The following is a 21,284-nucleotide window of genomic DNA, read 5'->3' on the forward strand; positions in this document are numbered from 1 at the left end:
AAGATTGTGGAGGACACTGATGGCATGTTGGAAGCGGTCCATGTGTACTATCAGGAGCTCTTTTCGGGGGAAGTATTAGGAGAAGCTTCGGAGTCTGCGGTGTTAGAGTGTATTTCTGCACGGGTGTCGGAGAGTGGTAGGTGTTTCTTGGAAAAGCCTATTAGTTTGGAAGAACTTAAAGAAGCACTAGCCGGGATGAAAAATAGGAAGGCACCAGGATTAGACGGCTTACCTGCAGAATTTTACAAAACATTTTGGGACATATTAGGACCTATTATGCTCAAAATAACAGCAGAGGTCGTCACTAAGGGAAGGTTAGGGGATTCAATGCGTGAGGGGGTCTTGACCTTGTTATTCAAGAAGGGGCAGTCAACGGACTTGGGGAATTGGAGGCCGCTTACTATGTTGTGTACCGATTATAAGCTCATTGCCAAGGTACTGGTTAATCGCTTGAGGGAGGTAATAGGGTCTGTGGTAGGTAAAGATCAAACTTGTGGTGTAAAGGGGAGAAGGATTAGCTGGTCTTTGCAACTCATTAGGGATGTAATTGCATGGTCAGAGCAAAGGAATCTGCCATTGATTTTAGCCAACCTAGATTTGGAGAAAGCGTTTGATAAAGTATCGCACTCTTTCTTGTGGCAAGTGATGGAGCGAATGGGTTTCGGACACACATTTATTGGCTGGTTGAGAACCTTGTATGCACAGGTGGGCAGCAGAGTTGTGGTTAACGGCTTCATTGGGAAGTTTGTAAAGCAAAACTCAGGAGTAAGGCAAGGTTGTCCTTTGTCCCCGTTGTTGTTCATCCTCTATATAGAACCTTTTGCGAGGATGATTAACGTGACCCCAGATGTGGACGGGCTGTTAGTGCCTGGGAGTGGCGGGGAGCGTGTCAAATTGTCTGCATATGCGGATGATATCACGCTGATATTGACTTCTGATCACGGCCTGCACAAGGCTTTGGTTCTTTTTGAGGAGTTTGCTAAAGTCTCAGGGGCCAGACTGAACAAACAAAAGAGCAAGATTAAGTTTTTTGGGTTATGGAGGGATAGGGAAGGAGGGATACAAGGGTTAGACTTTTGTAATGGTCCCTTGAAGGTATTGGGCGTCTCTTTTCAAGACCAGGAGATGGTACATCAAAATTGGTTGCAAGCTTTAGAAGGCACAAGGTTAAGGCTGCAGCGATGGGGTGATAGGCTTTTAACCTTTGTGGAGAAGGTTGTAATATTAAAGACAGAAGTCCTACCTGCTCTGATACATCTTGCCAATGTCTTCCCGATGCCTGCAAGATACAACAGATACCTTGTTAAAGTAACTTTTGAGTTTTTATGGAACAAGAAGTATGAGTACATTAAGCGTATTGACATGTACCGCCCGATTGAGAAGGGAGGCAGGGGCGTCCCAAATATCCCTGTCAAGCTTAATTGTCTGTATGTGTCGGGGTTATGTGTTGCTTTAAGTCAACCAGTAACGCACAGCTCTCAGTTTTTTGCAAGGTTTTGGCTCTCCAGCAGCATGCGACGTCTTACTGGCTGGAGGAATGACGTCCCGCATGGGGAGGACTTACCGTGGCATTACAGGCATGCAGTGTCCTGGGTGAGGAGTCATCTGACAGAGGAAGATCCTCCTCTGTCGAATCACAGGGAGCTGTACCGAGCTGTGATGGAGCAGGGTGAAGCCGCGATCGTTGGGAGTGTTGCCGCCGAAACCTGGAGGAGAGTCCAGCCCAAAAGCCTGCGGCTGGATATGCTGGATCTGAACTGGCTGGTGGCTTGGAAGAGGCTTCCAGTGCGGGACGTTTTGTATAAACACAAGCTTACCAGGCAGACCGGATGCCCACGAGCGGATTGCCAGGCAGTCGAGTCGGTTGAACATGTTTTTTGGTTTTGTAATTTTGCACAGAGTGTGTGGGGGAAGTGTTCATCTTGGTTGGGGATGTTGGAGACAGGTTTCAAAATCAATCTGGCAACCATAATGTATGGTGTTGGGGGGAGGGGGAGAACAAAAAAGGCTGCGTTTGTTTTATGGTTTTTGATTAGTTGTGTTAAATTAGAATTGTGGGCCGCCAGAAATGTGTTGGTTAAGAAAGGGGTGTTGCGGAGCGTGAGGGGTGTTTGGAATAAAGTTGTGTGGGATGTTAAATGTATGATAACAGCTGATTTGCGTATTTGGAGCTACCATGCAGTAAAGGAAAAATGGAAATCCCTAATGGATATTTAGAAAAGAAAGGTTGACCCTGAGTTTAAAACAAGGGGAGTTTTTGTTATTGAAGGGTGTGTGTTCATTTGAATAAGGGGTGGAGTTATGATAATGAGGGGTGTATTGAAGCCTGTTTTTTTGTTCCTTTACAGGAGTTTGTTTTTTTGTTATGGAGAATATTGTTGTTGGGATTATGTGTTGATTATGGTTGTTTGTGACATATTTTGTATAATAAAAAAAAAAAAAAAAAAAATCTGTTCTTATCAGTTTAATATCTGATACGTCCCCCATCGGGGGACCACATATTAAACGGATTTTTGGAACAGGGAGCTGGATCAGGAGCTTGCTCCGTCCTCTCCACGCATCGGCCCGGTATTGCAGCGCCTCCGGGAGCGGTGCACCACCTTCTCTCAGCGGTGAAAAGACAGACGTAGCTAGCAAGCAAGCAAGCAAGCAAGCAAGCGAGGTGGACTGGAGCTCCTTCTTCTCGGGTCTCGTCTCTCGTCCATCTGTGTGTCTCTCTCTCCCCCTCCCCCTCCCCGTCTCCGTTCCCGTGCTCCCTCTGTGCACTTTCCCGCGTCTCGACTCTCTGGGCAAGCAGGCCGGCCCCCTTTTCGGCTCCCGTGCGTTTTCCCTCCAAAAAACTTAGTTTTTTCAGCCTTTTCCCAGGGAGGCAGGCGTGGCTTTTGTGTGTGTGTGTGTGTGTGTGTGTATGTGTGTGTGTGTGTGTGTGTGTCCCCGTCCTCGCAGGCGGGCCCCTTTCGACAGCCGGGCGGTTTCCCTCCAAAAAACTTAGTATATACACCTTTTCTTCCTTTTTTTCCGGCAGGCGGGCAGGCGCGCGCGTCTGTGTGTGTGTGTGTCCCCGTCCCTCCCGAGAGAGCGCTGCCCCTTGCCTCTGCCCGCAGGTGCCGACGGTCCGCTTTCGCTTGCAGCTCGCTCGGCACAGCTGCTGCTGGTGGGAGGGGCCTAAGCTAAGGAGGCCGGCCGGCTGGCGCCCCCCTGCGGCTGCGGTCGTTGTCGGGCCGTTGACAGGAGATCCAAGAGCAGGGCCCCCGCCCGGGACTGGCGGGCAGGCAGGCGAGCAAGCAGGCAGGCAAGAGAGGGGGAGAGCGGAGTCCGGGCGGCCGGCAGCCGCGTGCGGACCGGGCTCCCGAGGCGTCGGCCTGCGCCGCTGCGCGCCAGCCGGACGCCCGCGCGCCCGCCCAAGGCCGGCGTCGGGCATCGCTTCTCGGCCTTTTGGCCAAGATCAGGGGAGAGATTGGTGGACTGCTATCCGGGCCTGCAGACGTTTGGAGCGAAGGAGAAGGTGCGTTTTGCTGTTTCCTGTTTTTTTTTTGGATGTGTTTTTTTTTGGAAGGCTACGTTGAAGACCGGTGAGAAGAGTGTCGGAAGGTCGTTTTTTCCACAATGGCCGAGGGCCAGGCCCACCCCGAGTGGGCCAACCAGGCTCCTCGGCTGAAATGGACTTTACGCTTTAAATGGGTGAGAGAGAAAGAAATGATGGGCAGATATGAGTTTGAATGCAAGATTTTATTTGGAATTTTGAATGCGATACCGGCTGAAGTGAAATGCCTACAAGGAAACAGGCCTTTTTGTTTTTTTGATGCTACGTTTAATAATGACCAGATTTATAGAAGAGTCTCTGGGAGATGTGAGGAGATGAAGGACAATGAATTGCTACAGGACTTTGCGATCTTGGGTCTGGCTCAGGACGATGTGAGATTTTTAATAGTGAACATGCATGACCCTTTCATTGGGGATGACATCATTACTGCTTACCTGTGGAGACACGTGGATGTCCTGGCAGGTCCCCAAATAATTGGTGATAGATTTCGGGTCTGGAATGGGAGACGCAGATATCAGGTGCGACTCAGGCGGAATGCTAGCAACCCGGATGGGTTTTCGCACCCCCCGTCGGCCTTTTCAATGGGTCAAAGCAAAGGTTATATATATTATCAGAATCAGCCCTCTTACTGTAGGAAATGCTGTTCCTTTGGACATATGGATAAGGACTGTACTGCCACCTCTTGTTCGAGGTGTGGAGCACGGGACCACACTAAGGGGAGATGTTATCAGAAAACTTGCTCTCTGTGTGGGAATGCAAATCATTTATATAGAGACTGTGTATGGAGAGACCCGGAGATGGCCAGGGAGCAAGAGAGAGGCTACCCAGATGCCGTTGAGGAGGCAACCGACTCGGAACAAGAAGGAGAGGAGGAAGACGTTGGAGGAAAGGAAGGTAAACAAAATGAGAAGACAGAGGGAAACAAGAACGAAACGGTCGGGATAGGTGGAGGCAAAGAGATCGAGAGTGAGGGGACAGCAGAGGTGGATGTGAGTGAAGCATCAGATAATGGTTTGGACAGTAGCGGTAGCTTACCTGCTGGTCAGGTGGCTAGAGCCCTGGACTTGTTTGAGCCCCTGCCGCAAGAAGGCCTGGCGATGGATTTGGGTGATTTCGACATGGAAGGGAATGTGGCAGTCCAGAAAAGGCCAAGGGAGGATTCCGAAGAAGAGTCACCTGCGGGGGAGGAGAAGAAGGCCAAGGAGGATGCTCCTACAGAGGAGGATGTAGAAGAAGGCATGGTGATGGAATCCCCCCCAGAGCGGGAGGAAGTCGCACCCTCGGTTTGGGGTCAGAAGGGGCTCCTGCCAAAAGGAAGGTTAAAGGAGTCGACTTACCTGCGCTGCGTTTCGGTGGATCCGAACGTGGTGCAGTCCCAGTCAGAGGAGGAAAGTTCAACTCCCTATAGGACGACTGATACAAGTTCTTCGGAGACAGACAGCTCTGCAGAACCGGATGTAGATCCTGGAGGGAGAGAAGGAGGGAGGTCAACATGACCTTCAAAATTTTAACTGTAAATGTTAGGGGACTGAAAAACAGGTCTAAAAGAATTGCTGTGTATAAAGTTTTGCGTGAATATAAGTTTGATATTTGTTTTTTACAGGAAGTGCATTTGGGTGGGAATACAGATGTGAAGCGGTTTTCTAAAGACTGGGATTTGGGGAAGTCCTTTTGGTGTGTGGGGGGAGTACACTCTTCTGGGGTGGGTATATTATTTGGGAATAATCATATTGACATTACAGAAACTTATATGGTGCGGCCAGGGAGAATCCTTGTGGTGGATGGGGTACATTCAAATATAAAAATGAGATTTATAGTCGTCTACGCACCGGCGGATAGGACGTCAAGGGGGAGTTTTTTTTCCGAGCTAGTCCCCTGGTGTGTGACTAATAGAAAATTAGTGATTGCTGGCGACTTCAACGAAGATCTAAATAAAAGAACAGCAGGATCCTTAGAAATTAATAAACTGCTGAGGGATTTTGATTTATTTGATAGTTTCTGTCTTAAAGGGCCAGCAACAGGTGGGTTGGTTCCCCCAGTTACTTGGAGGAATGCAACAGGGGCCGCCAAAAGACTGGATTATGTATTTCTGTCTCGAGGTTTGGGGATGTTTAAAGCCTCGGTCGTACCCTTTTATTTTTCCGATCATGAATTGTTGGTGGTTGAGGTGGAAGGGGTGGGGGTTAAGTTTGGTCCAGGTTACTGGAAATTAAATACAGCTGTATTGAATGAGGATGGCTACAAAGAGTTAATTAGGGATAAATGGTTTTTTTGGTTAGGTCAGAAACAAGAGTGGCCATCGTTAATTGAATGGTGGGAGTATGTCAAGTGGCAGGTTAAGGAAATTTCAATTCGGTACTGTAAGTGTCGAAATCAAAGAAGGAATTTTGAAGTGAGGAGGTTTCAAAAAGTGTTGGAAAATATGTATGAGGAGACAAATAAAGGTGCAGATTTTAATTTCTCGAAAGCCCAGGAGCTGAAGGCGCGATTGAGAGAACTTTATCTTAGACAGTCCAGAGAATTTTTAACCAGAGCTGGTATCGGCTTCCTGGATGGACAAGAAGAGGTCTCAGGTCTGCTTTTTAAATCGGTTAAAGCCAAGAGGGCTAAAAGAGCATTCGGGAGCTTGTCTACAGCAGAGGGGAACGTGGTAAGTACTCCGCATGAAATGTTGGAGGAAGCTGTAAAGTATTTTACTACGTACTTCAATAAGAGGGAAGGGGAGTCAGTAAAGGGGGTCGGTGGTTTGGAGCATATTGAGAAGAAGGTCAGTGCTGAGGAAAATAAGGCTTTAGTGATGCGCATTGATTTAGCTGAAGTTGAGGGGGCTACTCGGAGAATGAAGACAGGGAAAGTTCCGGGGGTTGATGGTATCCCGGTAGAATTTTATCTGACTTTCTGGGACTTGATAGGTCCATCGATGCTCGAAGTCTTTCAAGCAATTCTAGATGGAGGAACTTTGGGAGATACAATGGCACAGGGAGTTTTGTCTCTGTTATTTAAGAAAGGTGATCCTAAGGGGCTAGAAAACTGGAGGCCTATTCAATTGTTGTGTGTTGAATATAAAATCTTGGCAAAAATATTGTGTGACAGGATAAGGAAAGTATTGCCATCAATAATACAGCCGGATCAGACCTGTGGCGTGGCGGGTAGGTCCCTACACTGGAACCTCAGCCTGCTTAGAGATACTATTGCTTGGGCAGAAGACAGACATCAGTGTCTGATGATAGCTAGTCTAGATCAGGAGAAAGCATTTGATAGGGTGGATCATCAATGCTTATGGGATGTGTTGGATCGTTATGGGGTCAGCAGTTGCTTCATCTCTTGGCTGAAAGCCCTGTATGGAGGAGCGTCCACCAGAGTCAACATAAATGGTTTTATGAGTGAACCCTTCGACGTAAGAAAGGGTGTTAGACAAGGCTGTCCGCTGTCTCCAATTCTATATGTAGTCTATATAGAGCCACTATTAGAGTTGATAAGACGAGATAGAAAGGTTGAGGGTATAGTAATCCCGGGAAGCGGAGGCCTCCAAACCAAAGTGTTGGCCTACGCGGATGATATTGTTCTTACTTTGAGCTCGGACAGAAGCCTTTTAGTTGCCTTGGAGCTGATAGAAGTCTTTAACCAATGCACAGGTGCAAGACTAAATAGAAATAAGAGTAGTGTGCAGTATTTTGGCCCATGGAGTAACAGGGATGAGGTGGTAGGAGGTTTGTCTCTGGAAATGAATTCCTTGAAAATATTAGGAGTGCAGTTTGATAGGGAAGGGACCGGAAGAAGGAACTGGGAGACTCGATTATCCCAGGTGAATAGTAAACTGGGTTTATGGAAAAAAAGGTCATTGTCCTATTCAGGGAAGGTTTTGGTACTGAAAGGTGACATTCTACCAAGTCTTGTGCACATTGCAAAGGTCTTTCCTATGCCAGTTTGTTATAGACGCTCCTTAACGAAGATGGTTTTTGATTTTGTATGGGGGGGCGGTTATGAATATGTGAAACGTCTAGATATGTACAGGAACATCAGTGAGGGGGGTAGAGAAGTTCCAGATCTGCCAATCAAACTAGATGCCATATTTGTGGCTGACCTGTGTAAAGCAGTAGATGATAAGATCTTATACAAACATCAGTTTTTTGTGCGGTTGTGGTTCGCCTGGGTCGTCAGGCCCTCAGAAGTGTGGAGGAATGACGTTCCCAAGGCTGAAGTTTTACCGTGGTTTTACGAACATGCGGCCGCATGGTTAAGGAAGCATGTAAAAGATGCGGACAGGTCAGTGATTGTTTCCCACAGGCTCTTATACAAGACGGCTAAGAGCAGTGAAAAAGGAACCAATGTTGTGGTCCCTACCGATGTGTGGAAAAGGGTGCAGCCTAAGAGCCTGGATAACAGGCTCAAAGATTTAAACTGGATGTGTGTTTGGGGACGTCTGCCAGTAAGAGAGGTAATGCACAGACACAAGTTGGCTCGCTCAGCGATTTGCCCAAGACCTCTATGTGCAGAGGTAGAGTCCATTAGTCATGTGTTCTGGGGTTGCAGGATTGCGAAAGCAGTGTGGGGGCAGATGTCGGACCTTTTTAACAAACTGGAACCGGGTTTTATTCTATCCGGAGACAAAGTTCTTAGACGATGGAGTAGGACTTCGAGATCTGTGAGATGTGATCTTGTAATCTGGTTTTTAATCAGCATGGTGAAATTTGTGTTATGGGGATCGAGAAACAATCTGGTTAAACATGGTCATGTGGAAGGGGCTGGGGCAATATGTGCGAGGGTTCGTTTTGAGCTGCATAAGATGCTGACAGTAGAGGTGCGTAGGTGGGGTTTTCATGCAGCCAAAGAGAAATGGAAACCATTGCTGGATTAAGGGGATAAGTTTGCTGTTCGTGGATTGTGATGAATGATTTGTGATTTGGTTTTGTATTGTATTGTATTGTTATAATAAATGTAAAAAAAAAAAAAAAAAAATCTGTTCTTATCAGTTTAATATCTGATACGTCCCCCATCGGGGGACCACATATTAAACGGATTTTTGGAACAGGGAGCTGGATCAGGAGCTTGCTCCGTCCTCTCCACGCATCGGCCCGGTATTGCAGCGCCTCCGGGAGCGGTGCACCACCTTCTCTCAGCGGTGAAAAGACAGACGTAGCAAGCAAGCAAGCAAGCAAGCAAGCAAGCAAGCAAGCAAGCGAGGTGGACTGGAGCTCCTTCTTCTCGGGTCTCGTCTCTCGTCCATCTGTGTGTCTCTCTCTCCCCCTCCCCCTCCCCGTCTCCGTTCCCGTGCTCCCTCTGTGCACTTTCCCGCGTCTCGACTCTCTGGGCAAGCAGGCCGGCCCCCTTTTCGGCTCCCGTGCGTTTTCCCTCCAAAAAACTTAGTTTTTTCAGCCTTTTCCCAGGGAGGCAGGCGTGGCTTTTGTGTGTGTGTGTGTGTGTCCCCGTCCTCGCAGGCGGGCCCCTTTCGACAGCCGGGCGGTTTCCCTCCAAAAAACTTAGTATATACACCTTTTCTTCCTTTTTTTCCGGCAGGCGGGCAGGCGCGCGCGTCTGTGTGTGTGTGTGTCCCCGTCCCTCCCGAGAGAGCGCTGCCCCTTGCCTCTGCCCGCAGGTGCCGACGGTCCGCTTTCGCTTGCAGCTCGCTCGGCACAGCTGCTGCTGGTGGGAGGGGCCTAAGCTAAGGAGGCCGGCCGGCTGGCGCCCCCCTGCGGCTGCGGTCGTTGTCGGGCCGTTGACAGGAGATCCAAGAGCAGGGCCCCCGCCCGGGACTGGCGGGCAGGCAGGCGAGCAAGCAGGCAGGCAAGAGAGGGGGAGAGCGGAGTCCGGGCGGCCGGCAGCCGCGTGCGGACCGGGCTCCCGAGGCGTCGGCCTGCGCCGCTGCGCGCCAGCCGGACGCCCGCGCGCCCGCCCAAGGCCGGCGTCGGGCATCGCTTCTCGGCCTTTTGGCTAAGATCAAGTGTAGTATCTGTTCTTATCAGTTTAATATCTGATACGTCCCCCATCGGGGGACCACATATTAAACGGATTTTTGGAACAGGGAGCTGGATCAGGAGCTTGCTCCGTCCTCTCCACGCATCGGCCCGGTATTGCAGCGCCTCCGGGAGCGGTGCACCACCTTCTCTCAGCGGTGAAAAGACAGACGTAGCAAGCAAGCAAGCAAGCAAGCAAGCAAGCAAGCAAGCAAGCAAGCAAGCAAGCAAGCAAGCGAGGTGGACTGGAGCTCCTTCTTCTCGGGTCTCGTCTCTCGTCCATCTGTGTGTCTCTCTCTCCCCCTCCCCCTCCCCGTCTCCGTTCCCGTGCTCCCTCTGTGCACTTTCCCGCGTCTCGACTCTCTGGGCAAGCAGGCCGGCCCCCTTTTCGGCTCCCGTGCGTTTTCCCTCCAAAAAACTTAGTTTTTTCAGCCTTTTCCCAGGGAGGCAGGCGTGGCTTTTGTGTGTGTGTGTGTGTGTCCCCGTCCTCGCAGGCGGGCCCCTTTCGACAGCCGGGCGGTTTCCCTCCAAAAAACTTAGTATATACACCTTTTCTTCCTTTTTTTCCGGCAGGCGGGCAGGCGCGCGCGTCTGTGTGTGTGTGTGTCCCCGTCCCTCCCGAGAGAGCGCTGCCCCTTGCCTCTGCCCGCAGGTGCCGACGGTCCGCTTTCGCTTGCAGCTCGCTCGGCACAGCTGCTGCTGGTGGGAGGGGCCTAAGCTAAGGAGGCCGGCCGGCTGGCGCCCCCCTGCGGCTGCGGTCGTTGTCGGGCCGTTGACAGGAGATCCAAGAGCAGGGCCCCCGCCCGGGACTGGCGGGCAGGCAGGCGAGCAAGCAGGCAGGCAAGAGAGGGGGAGAGCGGAGTCCGGGCGGCCGGCAGCCGCGTGCGGACCGGGCTCCCGAGGCGTCGGCCTGCGCCGCTGCGCGCCAGCCGGACGCCCGCGCGCCCGCCCAAGGCCGGCGTCGGGCATCGCTTCTCGGCCTTTTGGCTAAGATCAAGTGTAGTATCTGTTCTTATCAGTTTAATATCTGATACGTCCCCCATCGGGGGACCACATATTAAACGGATTTTTGGAACAGGGAGCTGGATCAGGAGCTTGCTCCGTCCTCTCCACGCATCGGCCCGGTATTGCAGCGCCTCCGGGAGCGGTGCACCACCTTCTCTCAGCGGTGAAAAGACAGACGTAGCAAGCAAGCAAGCAAGCAAGCAAGCAAGCAAGCAAGCAAGCAAGCAAGCAAGCAAGCAAGCGAGGTGGACTGGAGCTCCTTCTTCTCGGGTCTCGTCTCTCGTCCATCTGTGTGTCTCTCTCTCCCCCTCCCCCTCCCCGTCTCCGTTCCCGTGCTCCCTCTGTGCACTTTCCCGCGTCTCGACTCTCTGGGCAAGCAGGCCGGCCCCCTTTTCGGCTCCCGTGCGTTTTCCCTCCAAAAAACTTAGTTTTTTCAGCCTTTTCCCAGGGAGGCAGGCGTGGCTTTTGTGTGTGTGTGTGTGTGTCCCCGTCCTCGCAGGCGGGCCCCTTTCGACAGCCGGGCGGTTTCCCTCCAAAAAACTTAGTATATACACCTTTTCTTCCTTTTTTTCCGGCAGGCGGGCAGGCGCGCGCGTCTGTGTGTGTGTGTGTCCCCGTCCCTCCCGAGAGAGCGCTGCCCCTTGCCTCTGCCCGCAGGTGCCGACGGTCCGCTTTCGCTTGCAGCTCGCTCGGCACAGCTGCTGCTGGTGGGAGGGGCCTAAGCTAAGGAGGCCGGCCGGCTGGCGCCCCCCTGCGGCTGCGGTCGTTGTCGGGCCGTTGACAGGAGATCCAAGAGCAGGGCCCCCGCCCGGGACTGGCGGGCAGGCAGGCGAGCAAGCAGGCAGGCAAGAGAGGGGGAGAGCGGAGTCCGGGCGGCCGGCAGCCGCGTGCGGACCGGGCTCCCGAGGCGTCGGCCTGCGCCGCTGCGCGCCAGCCGGACGCCCGCGCGCCCGCCCAAGGCCGGCGTCGGGCATCGCTTCTCGGCCTTTTGGCTAAGATCAAGTGTAGTATCTGTTCTTATCAGTTTAATATCTGATACGTCCCCCATCGGGGGACCACATATTAAACGGATTTTTGGAACAGGGAGCTGGATCAGGAGCTTGCTCCGTCCTCTCCACGCATCGGCCCGGTATTGCAGCGCCTCCGGGAGCGGTGCACCACCTTCTCTCAGCGGTGAAAAGACAGACGTAGCAAGCAAGCAAGCAAGCAAGCAAGCAAGCAAGCAAGCAAGCGAGGTGGACTGGAGCTCCTTCTTCTCGGGTCTCGTCTCTCGTCCATCTGTGTGTCTCTCTCTCCCCCTCCCCCTCCCCGTCTCCGTTCCCGTGCTCCCTCTGTGCACTTTCCCGCGTCTCGACTCTCTGGGCAAGCAGGCCGGCCCCCTTTTCGGCTCCCGTGCGTTTTCCCTCCAAAAAACTTAGTTTTTTCAGCCTTTTCCCAGGGAGGCAGGCGTGGCTTTTGTGTGTGTGTGTGTGTGTCCCCGTCCTCGCAGGCGGGCCCCTTTCGACAGCCGGGCGGTTTCCCTCCAAAAAACTTAGTATATACACCTTTTCTTCCTTTTTTTCCGGCAGGCGGGCAGGCGCGCGCGTCTGTGTGTGTGTGTGTCCCCGTCCCTCCCGAGAGAGCGCTGCCCCTTGCCTCTGCCCGCAGGTGCCGACGGTCCGCTTTCGCTTGCAGCTCGCTCGGCACAGCTGCTGCTGGTGGGAGGGGCCTAAGCTAAGGAGGCCGGCCGGCTGGCGCCCCCCTGCGGCTGCGGTCGTTGTCGGGCCGTTGACAGGAGATCCAAGAGCAGGGCCCCCGCCCGGGACTGGCGGGCAGGCAGGCGAGCAAGCAGGCAGGCAAGAGAGGGGGAGAGCGGAGTCCGGGCGGCCGGCAGCCGCGTGCGGACCGGGCTCCCGAGGCGTCGGCCTGCGCCGCTGCGCGCCAGCCGGACGCCCGCGCGCCCGCCCAAGGCCGGCGTCGGGCATCGCTTCTCGGCCTTTTGGCTAAGATCAAGTTCAAGTGGCATGCCCGCAGTTCTTGTCTTGCCAGAGGTCTAGAAGGCGATCGAAGATTCTGAAGAGTGCTTGAGCTGGTATCGCTCTAGGTTGAGCCTAGGGGGTTAAGGCCAAGCAGCAGCTGAGCTGGGTGGAATCCGGCATCAACGTTCTCTCTCTCTGCTCTCTCCTCTCCTCTCCCCTCCCCCTTTCTCTTGCTCCGCCTCCTTGGCCTCTTGGCTGGAAGTGGGTACACGTGGCCTGCCCGCGGTGCTTGCTTTCTTCCTCGAGACTCGGAAGCGCTATCCGCTCCCTCTCTCTCTCGCTCTCTCTCTCTCTCTCCCTCTCTCTCTGCCTCCTTGGCCTCTTGGCTGGGAGTAGGTACACGTGGCCTGCCCGCGGTGCTTGCTTTCCACCTCGAGTCTCGGAAGCACTATCCGCTCCCTCTCTCTCTCACTCTCTCTCTCTCTGCCTCCTTGGCCTCTTGGCTGGGAGTAGGTACACGTGGCCTGCCCGCGGTGCTTGCTTTCCACCTCGAGACTCGGAAGCGCTATCCGCTCCCTCTCTCTCTCGCTCTCCCTCTCTCTCTCTGCCTCCTTGGCCTCTTGGCTGGGAGTAGGTACACGTGGCCTGCCCGCGGTGCTTGCTTTCCACCTCGAGACTCGGAAGCGCTATCCGCTCCCTCTCTCTCTCGCTCTCCCTCTCTCTCTCTGCCTCCTTGGCCTCTTGGCTGGGAGCACGTACACGTGGCCTGCCCGCGGTGCTTGCTTTCTTCCTTGAGACCCGGAAGCACTTTCCGCTCTCCTCTCTCTCTCTCCTCCTGCGCCTGCACCTCGCTGGGCTTTGCCCACAAGGACAAAGGCCAGGGCTCCCTCGCTGCTCCTTTTGCTCTCTCTCTTTCCCTCCTTTTTTTTCCCTTTTGTTCCCTTTTTTCTCCCTCAGAGATGGCGGACAAGAGAACTTTGATCCGGTTCCACTGGACAAAGAAGACGGAGCCGATGCCGACTGCTAAGGCCTTTTTCGTGACCTTCCTGCGAGGGATCTTGCAGTTGGTTGCCGGCGATCTCTACTGCCTCCAGGACAACAAGGCAGAGAGATACATGGAGGCCTACATGGCCACGGACGCGGCGTATGAAAAGGCAACGAGACTGGTCAGGGAGAAAGGTAAGCACCCTGGTTTCTCTGATTTCAGGCCGGAGCCTATGAGGAAGACGAACCAGAGGACCATTACGGTTTGCACGTACAATCCCTACGTGCCTGCGGAGCGGGTAACAGCGTACCTAGGGAGGTATGTAACCGTAGTGGGGAAACCGACAGAGGTCAGGGACGAAGGCGTCTGGTACGGCAAACGCCAGTACCGAGTCCTCCTGAAGGAGGACCCAGAGGGCGTCGACGGTTTCCAGCACCCCCCGGCTCGCTTCAACATCGGAGCCGACAGGGGGTACCTCTACTACCCCAGGATGCCGGATTTCTGCAGCAAATGCAGACGGTCCGGCCACAAGACAAATACATGTGACATCGTCAGATGTCACAACTGCAATGAGGACGGGCACCTGGCAAAAACCTGCCGGGCAGCCAAAAAGTGTGACGGATGCGGCGCCGAGGGACACCTCCTTCGCCAATGCAAGGTAAGCAAACCTTCGTTTGCGCAGGTGGTGGAAGCCGGCAGGCAGAAACCGGTCTCCAGACAAAGGGAGAGGGCTGAGAACAAAGAACCCGCACCTCCCCCGCTGAGACCCGAAACTGCCGAGGCCACACCCCCAGCCGCATCGGTGCCACAAGATGGCCGCCAGGAAGAGGGACAAGATGGCCGACCGGAGGAAGGGACCTGGATAACTCCCAGCAAAAAGGGAAAGCGCAAGCGGGAGAAGAGACCCAGGACGGACCCACCTTCGGAAGGACAGAAGAAGAGAGTGGTAAGGGAAAACCGTTTCCTCGTCCTAGAGGAAACGGAACTTTCTTCCCTCCAGGCCCAGGAACAACCGGAGGAGGCGCTCCAGGAAATGGAAACCCTCCCCCCCGAGGCCCAGGAAACGGAACCCCCCTCCCCCGAGTCCCACGGACAAAAGGAGGAGGCAGCCCTGGAAGAGGCAACCCCCTCCCCCGAGGCCCAGGGACAAAAGGAGGAGGCAGCCCAGGAAGAGGTAACCCCCTCCCCCGAGACCCAGGGACAAAAGGAAGAGGCAGCCCAGGAACTGGAGCCCCCTTCCCCCGAGGCCCAGGAGAAACTGGAGGCCCCCGAAACCCCCCGAGAGAGGGAAGAAAGGAGCCTCCCCGAAGCGGTGGCTGAGAGTATCCTCGAGGACGACGAGGATTATTTTGAAGCCGCCCTGGAGCCCGGACTGATGGTAGGGCTGGACCTGTCCAGCATGTTTTCCTTTCAGTCCCCAGCGAAACCTGGAGGGAGCCCAGTATATTCCCCCCAGGACCTGAACGAGAGGAGTTACATCTAGGCTAAACAGTGCCCAGATGTAGACTCCCAAGTTCCTACTGTAAGTACAGAGAGGAGGTTTACTTTTCACTAGTTTAACCATGACTGTGAAACTAACCTTCTTGACAACTAACGTGAGAGGGCTGAGAGACCCAGTGAAAAGACGGGGAGTCTTTCAGGATCTGGCCTCAAAGTCTTTCTCAGTTTGTTTCTTACAGGAGGTCCACCTGAAGGATGAAAGCGACAAGCTGACATTCACCAGGGAATGGACGAAGGGAGAATCATGCTGGAGCGTAGGAGGGGTCCACTCTTCCGGAGTGGGAATCCTCCTCGGGAACCCAGAGATGACGCTGGTTTCCTCCTTCTCGGTGGTGCAGGGCCGGATCCTGGTCGCAGACATCGACTGGAGGGGGCAGAAGTTGAGAGCGATTAACGTCTATGCTCCGACGGAACCCTCTATCCGGAAGGAAGTGTTTGCTGACCTGGCCAGCTGCTGCACCACTAACAGACAGGTGGTGCTCGGCGGGGACTTCAACGTCGACCGGGAGAAGGGGAGCGACGCTAGCTCGGCAGAGCTGGAGTCGCTACTCAAGCAGTTCTCCCTAGTAGACGGCTTCAGACGGTGCCGCCCGAACGACGCCGGACCGACCTGGAAGAACTCCCGGGGAGTGTGCAGCCGCCTGGACTACATCTTCGTGCACACGACCTGCTCCCTGGAGTCGGCGACGGTGTCCCCGGCGTGGTATTCCGACCACGAGCGCTTGACGGTGGTGGCTAACACCAGCCTGCCGGCATTCGGTCGTGGGTACTGGAAGCTGAACCGGGAGATACTGGAGGAAGACGACTTCAGGGCACTGTTCCGGAAAGACTACGCGAGCTGGGGAGACCTGAGAGACGGCTACAGCTCCGTGGTGGAATGGTGGGAGTCGGTGAAGGACAGGACCCGAACCCTGGCGCAGACGTACTGCAGACGGAAGGCGGCCAGGGAGAGGAAGGAAGCTGCACGACTCCAGAGGCAACTCGAGGAGGAGTACAGCTCGGCTAACGGGGGAGGAGCCTTCAATTCAGCCCGGGCACAGGACCTGAAGGAGAGGCTCCGCAGACTGCACACGGAGAAAGCCAAGGCTTTCCTCGTCAAAGCACAGAGGGAGCATTACGAAAATAATGAAACCTGTTCCTCCTATTTCTTCAACCAGGTCCGGGGAGCCCAGAAAAAGAGGGTGATCCACAGCCTGAGACGGGGAGATGGAGAGGAAGTGCTGGACGAGAGCGACAAAGTAGAGGCGGCCACCGCTTTCTACACGGAGCTCTTTTCAGAAAAGCAGACGGAGGTGGAGGCAGGCGATGCTTTTCTGGAGGGGCTGACGGCACGAGTACCGGAGGAGGTGAGGGAGGACTTGGAGGGTCCGATCACGGCCGAGGAGCTGAAGGCGGCGCTCTTGTCCATGGAGAATGGCAAGGTGCCGGGGCCGGACGGACTCCCCAAGGAATTCTACACCTGCTTCTGGGACACCCTGGCGGCAGATCTGGTGGAAGTGGCGCAGGAGATCTTCCGCCGGGGGAAACTCGGAGACACCATGAGGGAGGGCGTCATCTCCCTGCTCTTCAAGGGAGGAGACGCCGCCGACCTCAAAAACTGGAGGCCGATCACGATGCTCTGCGTGGACGTAAAGATCCTGTCCAAGCTCCTGACCGGCAGACTGAGAACCGCCCTCCCCCACATCATCCACAGCGACCAGACGTGTGGGGTGGAAGGGCGATCCGTCAGCTGGAACCTCCAGCTGACCAGAGACGCCATCGCCTGGGCCGAGGACCGGAACGTGCCCATGATGGTGGTCAGCCTGGACCAGGAGAAAGCCTTCGACAGAGTGAACCACAGCTATCTGTTCAGGGTGCTGGAACGCTTCGGTTTCGGAGAGAGTTTCAGCCGCTGGATTCAGATTCTGTACTCTGACGTGGGCAGCAGAGTGAACGTGAACGGAAACCTGGGGGATTTCATTCCCCAGGAATCCGGAGTACGACAGGGCTGCCCCCTTTCACCCCTTCTCTATGTTCTCTTCACAGAGCCCTTAGCAGAGGCGGTGAGACGGGACCCCGTCATCGACGGCCTGGAGATACCGGGAGGCGCGGGGGAAACCCTGAAGATCTCCCAGTACGCCGACGACACGACGCTGTTCCTGAGGTCGGACAGGGGGTTGAGGAGGGCCCTGCAGGTCATGGAGCAATACTCCAGAGCCTCGGGGTCGAAGCTCAACCGCCGAAAGAGCAAACTGAAGTTCTTCGGACCCTGGAAGCACAGGACGACGGCGCCGGAGGGTCTCGAGCTCTGCACGGAGCCCCTCAGAATACTGGGGGTTTCCTTCCAGAGCCAGGACAACGAGACCAGCAACTGGACTGAGAGGATCGCCAAGGTGAACGCGAAGCTGGGTCTGTGGAAAACGCGGTCGCTGTCCTACACAGGGAAAGTGACGGTGTTGAAAGCAGACGTCCTGCCGGCTTTGGTTTACCTGGCGGTGGTGTACCCGCTGCCGGCCAGACTCAGACGAGCGCTGCAAGGGATGATCTTCGGCTTCGTCTGGGGCGGCAGGTACGAGTCCATCACCAGAAACCGGATGTGTCAACCGGTCGAGGAAGGGGGTCGAGATGTCCCACATTTCCCCCTGAAACTCGACTGCATCTTTTTCTGCAACCTCTGTCGGGCGCTGCGGGAGCCCATCGGCCACAAGTACCAGTACTTTGTCAGGCTGTGGCTCTCCATCCCGATGAGGCACTTGGTCCAGTGGTCAAACACTGGGCCCAAGGCAGAGAGGCGACCGGAGTTCTACACCCACGCTGTCAAGTGGAGCAGGAGGTACGAGGCCACGAGACAGCCAGAGCTCTGCACCAACCACAGAGCTCTGTACAAAGAGGTGAGGGGGCACCTGGTCGCCAACGAAAGGCTGCGAGTTCCCAGACAAGTCTGGGAAAGAACGCAGCCGAAAGAACTGGACAACGAACTGAAGGACCTCAACTGGATGGCCGTTCACAAGAGACTGGCTACCAGAGAGGTCCTCTACAGACACTCGATTTCCAGGAATCCGCATTGCCCCCGGGACACGTGTTTCGTCGAGGAGACTCAGGAGCACGTTTTCTGGAGCTGCCCCTTCGCCAAGGCGGTGTGGGGCAGAATGGACAACATAATGCAACTCCTGGAAACGAATGCGGTGCTCAGCTACCAGTACATTCTGCTGGGGCTGGCACCTACCGGACTGGACAGGGGGACACAGTTCCTGATGTGGCTGCTGCTGTCCCTCACAAAGAAAGGCCTGTGGGACGCGAGGAACAATCTCATCCGGCACAACAACAAGTGGGGAGCGAGGGAGCTGGAAGAGAGGATCCTGGCGGACCTCAGGAGGAGGATGAAGCGCGACGTTGCCAAATGGGGTTTCCCCACGGCAAAGGAGCGCTGGAAAGGCCTATGGACCCTGTACAGGGATTAATGGTTTACAGCAAGCGGTAGGGTTTGGAGGGACTCTCATAATAGCGCAAATCCGCCCACCCTTGCAAGGATTGAAAACGGACAATCACCGCCGTTCCGCCGACGTTTTAATTTTGTGAAGTGTTATCGTGTGAGATGTTTTCCTTTTGAGATGTGTTTTTTTTCGGAATAAAGTATATTTTATAAGAAAAAAAAATCTGTTCTTATCAGTTTAATATCTGATACGTCCCCCATCGGGGGACCACATATTAAACGGATTTTTGGAACAGGGAGCTGGATCAGGAGCTTGCTCCGTCCTCTCCACGCATCGGCCCGGTATTGCAGCGCCTCCGGGAGCGGTGCACCACCTTCTCTCAGCGGTGAAAAGACAGACGTAGCAAGCAAGCAAGCAAGCAAGCAAGCAAGCAAGCAAGCAAGCAAGCAAGCAAGCGAGGTGGACTGGAGCTCCTTCTTCTCGGGTCTCGTCTCTCGTCCATCTGTGTGTCTCTCTCTCCCCCTCCCCCTCCCCGTCTCCGTTCCCGTGCTCCCTCTGTGCACTTTCCCGCGTCTCGACTCTCTGGGCAAGCAGGCCGGCCCCCTTTTCGGCTCCCGTGCGTTTTCCCTCCAAAAAACTTAGTTTTTTCAGCCTTTTCCCAGGGAGGCAGGCGTGGCTTTTGTGTGTGTGTGTGTGTGTCCCCGTCCTCGCAGGCGGGCCCCTTTCGACAGCCGGGCGGTTTCCCTCCAAAAAACTTAGTATATACACCTTTTCTTCCTTTTTTTCCGGCAGGCGGGCAGGCGCGCGCGTCTGTGTGTGTGTGTGTCCCCGTCCCTCCCGAGAGAGCGCTGCCCCTTGCCTCTGCCCGCAGGTGCCGACGGTCCGCTTTCGCTTGCAGCTCGCTCGGCACAGCTGCTGCTGGTGGGAGGGGCCTAAGCTAAGGAGGCCGGCCGGCTGGCGCCCCCCTGCGGCTGCGGTCGTTGTCGGGCCGTTGACAGGAGATCCAAGAGCAGGGCCCCCGCCCGGGACTGGCGGGCAGGCAGGCGAGCAAGCAGGCAGGCAAGAGAGGGGGAGAGCGGAGTCCGGGCGGCCGGCAGCCGCGTGCGGACCGGGCTCCCGAGGCGTCGGCCTGCGCCGCTGCGCGCCAGCCGGACGCCCGCGCGCCCGCCCAAGGCCGGCGTCGGGCATCGCTTCTCGGCCTTTTGGCTAAGATCGAGGTTTAAGCCGGCAAGCCCGCAATTCCGAGATCTTAGTCAGGGGGTCGGGAAGGCGACGGGAAGAGCTGGAAGGATCAGAAGGCGTGAAGGTCTGAGCGTGGAACGTGGAAGGGAGAAGATCGACGGCGGTGACGAGGAGGAGTGCAGAACGGTGCAGAGTTGGACGGCGGTGGTGGCAGTTACCTGGAGGCCGTAGAAGGAGTTGGGGCAGCGTGCTGTTGGCGTTCGGCTGGAGCGATGGCGGGATTCCCTGGGCCGAGGAAGGAGCGGAGGAAGAACTCCCTTCGCTTCGTGTTGCGAGGACGGGAAGGCCTGGGAGCATGGAACAGAGGGAAGTTCAAGGATTTAATTTTGAAGCGTTTTTTGAATGTACAGATGCCTGATTTAGTTTGTTTGCAAGATTTTTGTGAGCGGGGGATTTTTGATTTGACTTTGATTTCTGAGTCTTTGGTTTGGGAACTTTGGGACGTGATACAAGTACGAAGGGAGGAGGCGCCATTGAGCCTCTTTAAAGTAGAACCGTGGTTTGCGGGGAATTTGAAAGGCATGACTGTTTTTGTGTTGGACCCTTTCGTTTCAGAGGAGGACATAGAGGGGTTTTTGGGAAAATATGTGACACTGTATGGAAGAGGGAAGAAGGAACGGGATGAAGATGGCGTGTGGACTGGGAAGCGGCGGTATTGGATGAGTCTGCGTCAGTGTCCGGCGGCTGAGGAGGGGGTGCTTCACCCCCCGGCGTTTTTCGAAATAGGCTCGGACGGGGCATACCTGTCTTATCCGGGCCAGCCCCGGGTGTGTTGGAAATGTTTTGAATTGGGACATTATGCGAAGCAATGTGGAACTATGAACTGTGGTCAGTGCGGATCGCGAAGGCACGGGACAAAGGATTGTGTACGATGTTTTGTATGTGGGGAATGGGGTCATTTGCAGAGGGATTGTTTGAGGGGAAGGGGAAGAGTCATTGTACAGGAAGTTGGTTTGAAGGAACAAAAGGGGGTAGAAGAGGTAGGGGGAGGCGTGATAGTCGGGGACGGGGAGGTGAGTGTGCATGATATGAGTGAGGTGTGCGTGGAGGTTAGGGAAGTAGACAGGGAGGGAAAGGGTGGGGGTGCCGAGGGAGGCAGTTGTGAGTTTGTGGTGAAGGGAACGGATAGTGTAGAGGATAATGTCACAGGGGAAGGTGTGGGGAGTTTGAGGGTAAACGGAATGCGACCAGCTGATGAGTGTCAATTGAGTGAAGGGCCAAGTGCAGCGGAAACAATAAGTAGTGTTTCTAAGGAGGGTGGGAGTGGGAACGTTGCGGGGTTAAAGTGTGAATCAGGGGAAGAGGTGAAGGATTGTGTGCATGGGGAGACGTCGAAAGGGGAGGTAATGGAAAGTTTGAATGTGGGAGAAGGTGCGGGGTGTACGGAGGAGAAGGTTAAAAAAGAAACCGGGAAAAACAAGGAAGGCGAGGGAGGTAAGAGTAAGTTTGCGGGGGAGAGAACGGACAGTTTGCAAGAGGAGAAGTTGAAGGTAGAGGATAAGGGAAAGATAAGTATAGGTGAAAGGGGGGGGAGTTTGAGGGTAAAGGAGGAACGAATAGCAAAAGCAGGTGTTGTAAGTAAGGCGGAAGAGTGTCAAGTGAGGGCAGGTTTAGGTGTAGACGAAACAATAAATAGGGTTTCTAGAGGTTTAGATAAGGAAGGTGGGAGTGGGAGTGTTGAGG

General features: G+C 54.8%; 5 non-coding genes and 1 pseudogene across 5 annotated transcripts; all 6 read left to right on the forward strand.

The window, feature by feature from the left end:
- The first annotated feature begins 2,415 nt into the window (after positions 1-2,415).
- Positions 2,416-2,602, forward strand: LOC138223425 (U2 spliceosomal RNA). Its single transcript, XR_011181861.1, has one exon. It is a non-coding gene; the product is annotated as a U2 spliceosomal RNA (small nuclear RNA).
- A 5,860-nt stretch (positions 2,603-8,462) lies between these two features.
- LOC138223474 (U2 spliceosomal RNA) lies at positions 8,463-8,656 on the forward strand. Its single transcript, XR_011181901.1, has one exon. It is a non-coding gene; the product is annotated as a U2 spliceosomal RNA (small nuclear RNA).
- Positions 8,657-9,455: 799 nt separating this feature from the next.
- LOC138223352 (U2 spliceosomal RNA) lies at positions 9,456-9,646 on the forward strand. The gene has a single exon (XR_011181800.1). It is a non-coding gene; the product is annotated as a U2 spliceosomal RNA (small nuclear RNA).
- An 819-nt stretch (positions 9,647-10,465) lies between these two features.
- LOC138223353 (U2 spliceosomal RNA) lies at positions 10,466-10,656 on the forward strand. Its single transcript, XR_011181801.1, has one exon. It is a non-coding gene; the product is annotated as a U2 spliceosomal RNA (small nuclear RNA).
- Positions 10,657-11,475: 819 nt separating this feature from the next.
- LOC138223354 (U2 spliceosomal RNA) lies at positions 11,476-11,666 on the forward strand. The gene has a single exon (XR_011181802.1). It is a non-coding gene; the product is annotated as a U2 spliceosomal RNA (small nuclear RNA).
- A 6,894-nt stretch (positions 11,667-18,560) lies between these two features.
- LOC138223429 (U2 spliceosomal RNA) lies at positions 18,561-18,734 on the forward strand (annotated as a pseudogene).
- Positions 18,735-21,284: the final 2,550 nt, after the last annotated feature.

Source organism: Lepisosteus oculatus, chromosome 16 (genome assembly GCF_040954835.1).
Source record: "Lepisosteus oculatus isolate fLepOcu1 chromosome 16, fLepOcu1.hap2, whole genome shotgun sequence".
Taxonomy (NCBI): Eukaryota; Metazoa; Chordata; class Actinopteri; order Semionotiformes; family Lepisosteidae; genus Lepisosteus; species Lepisosteus oculatus.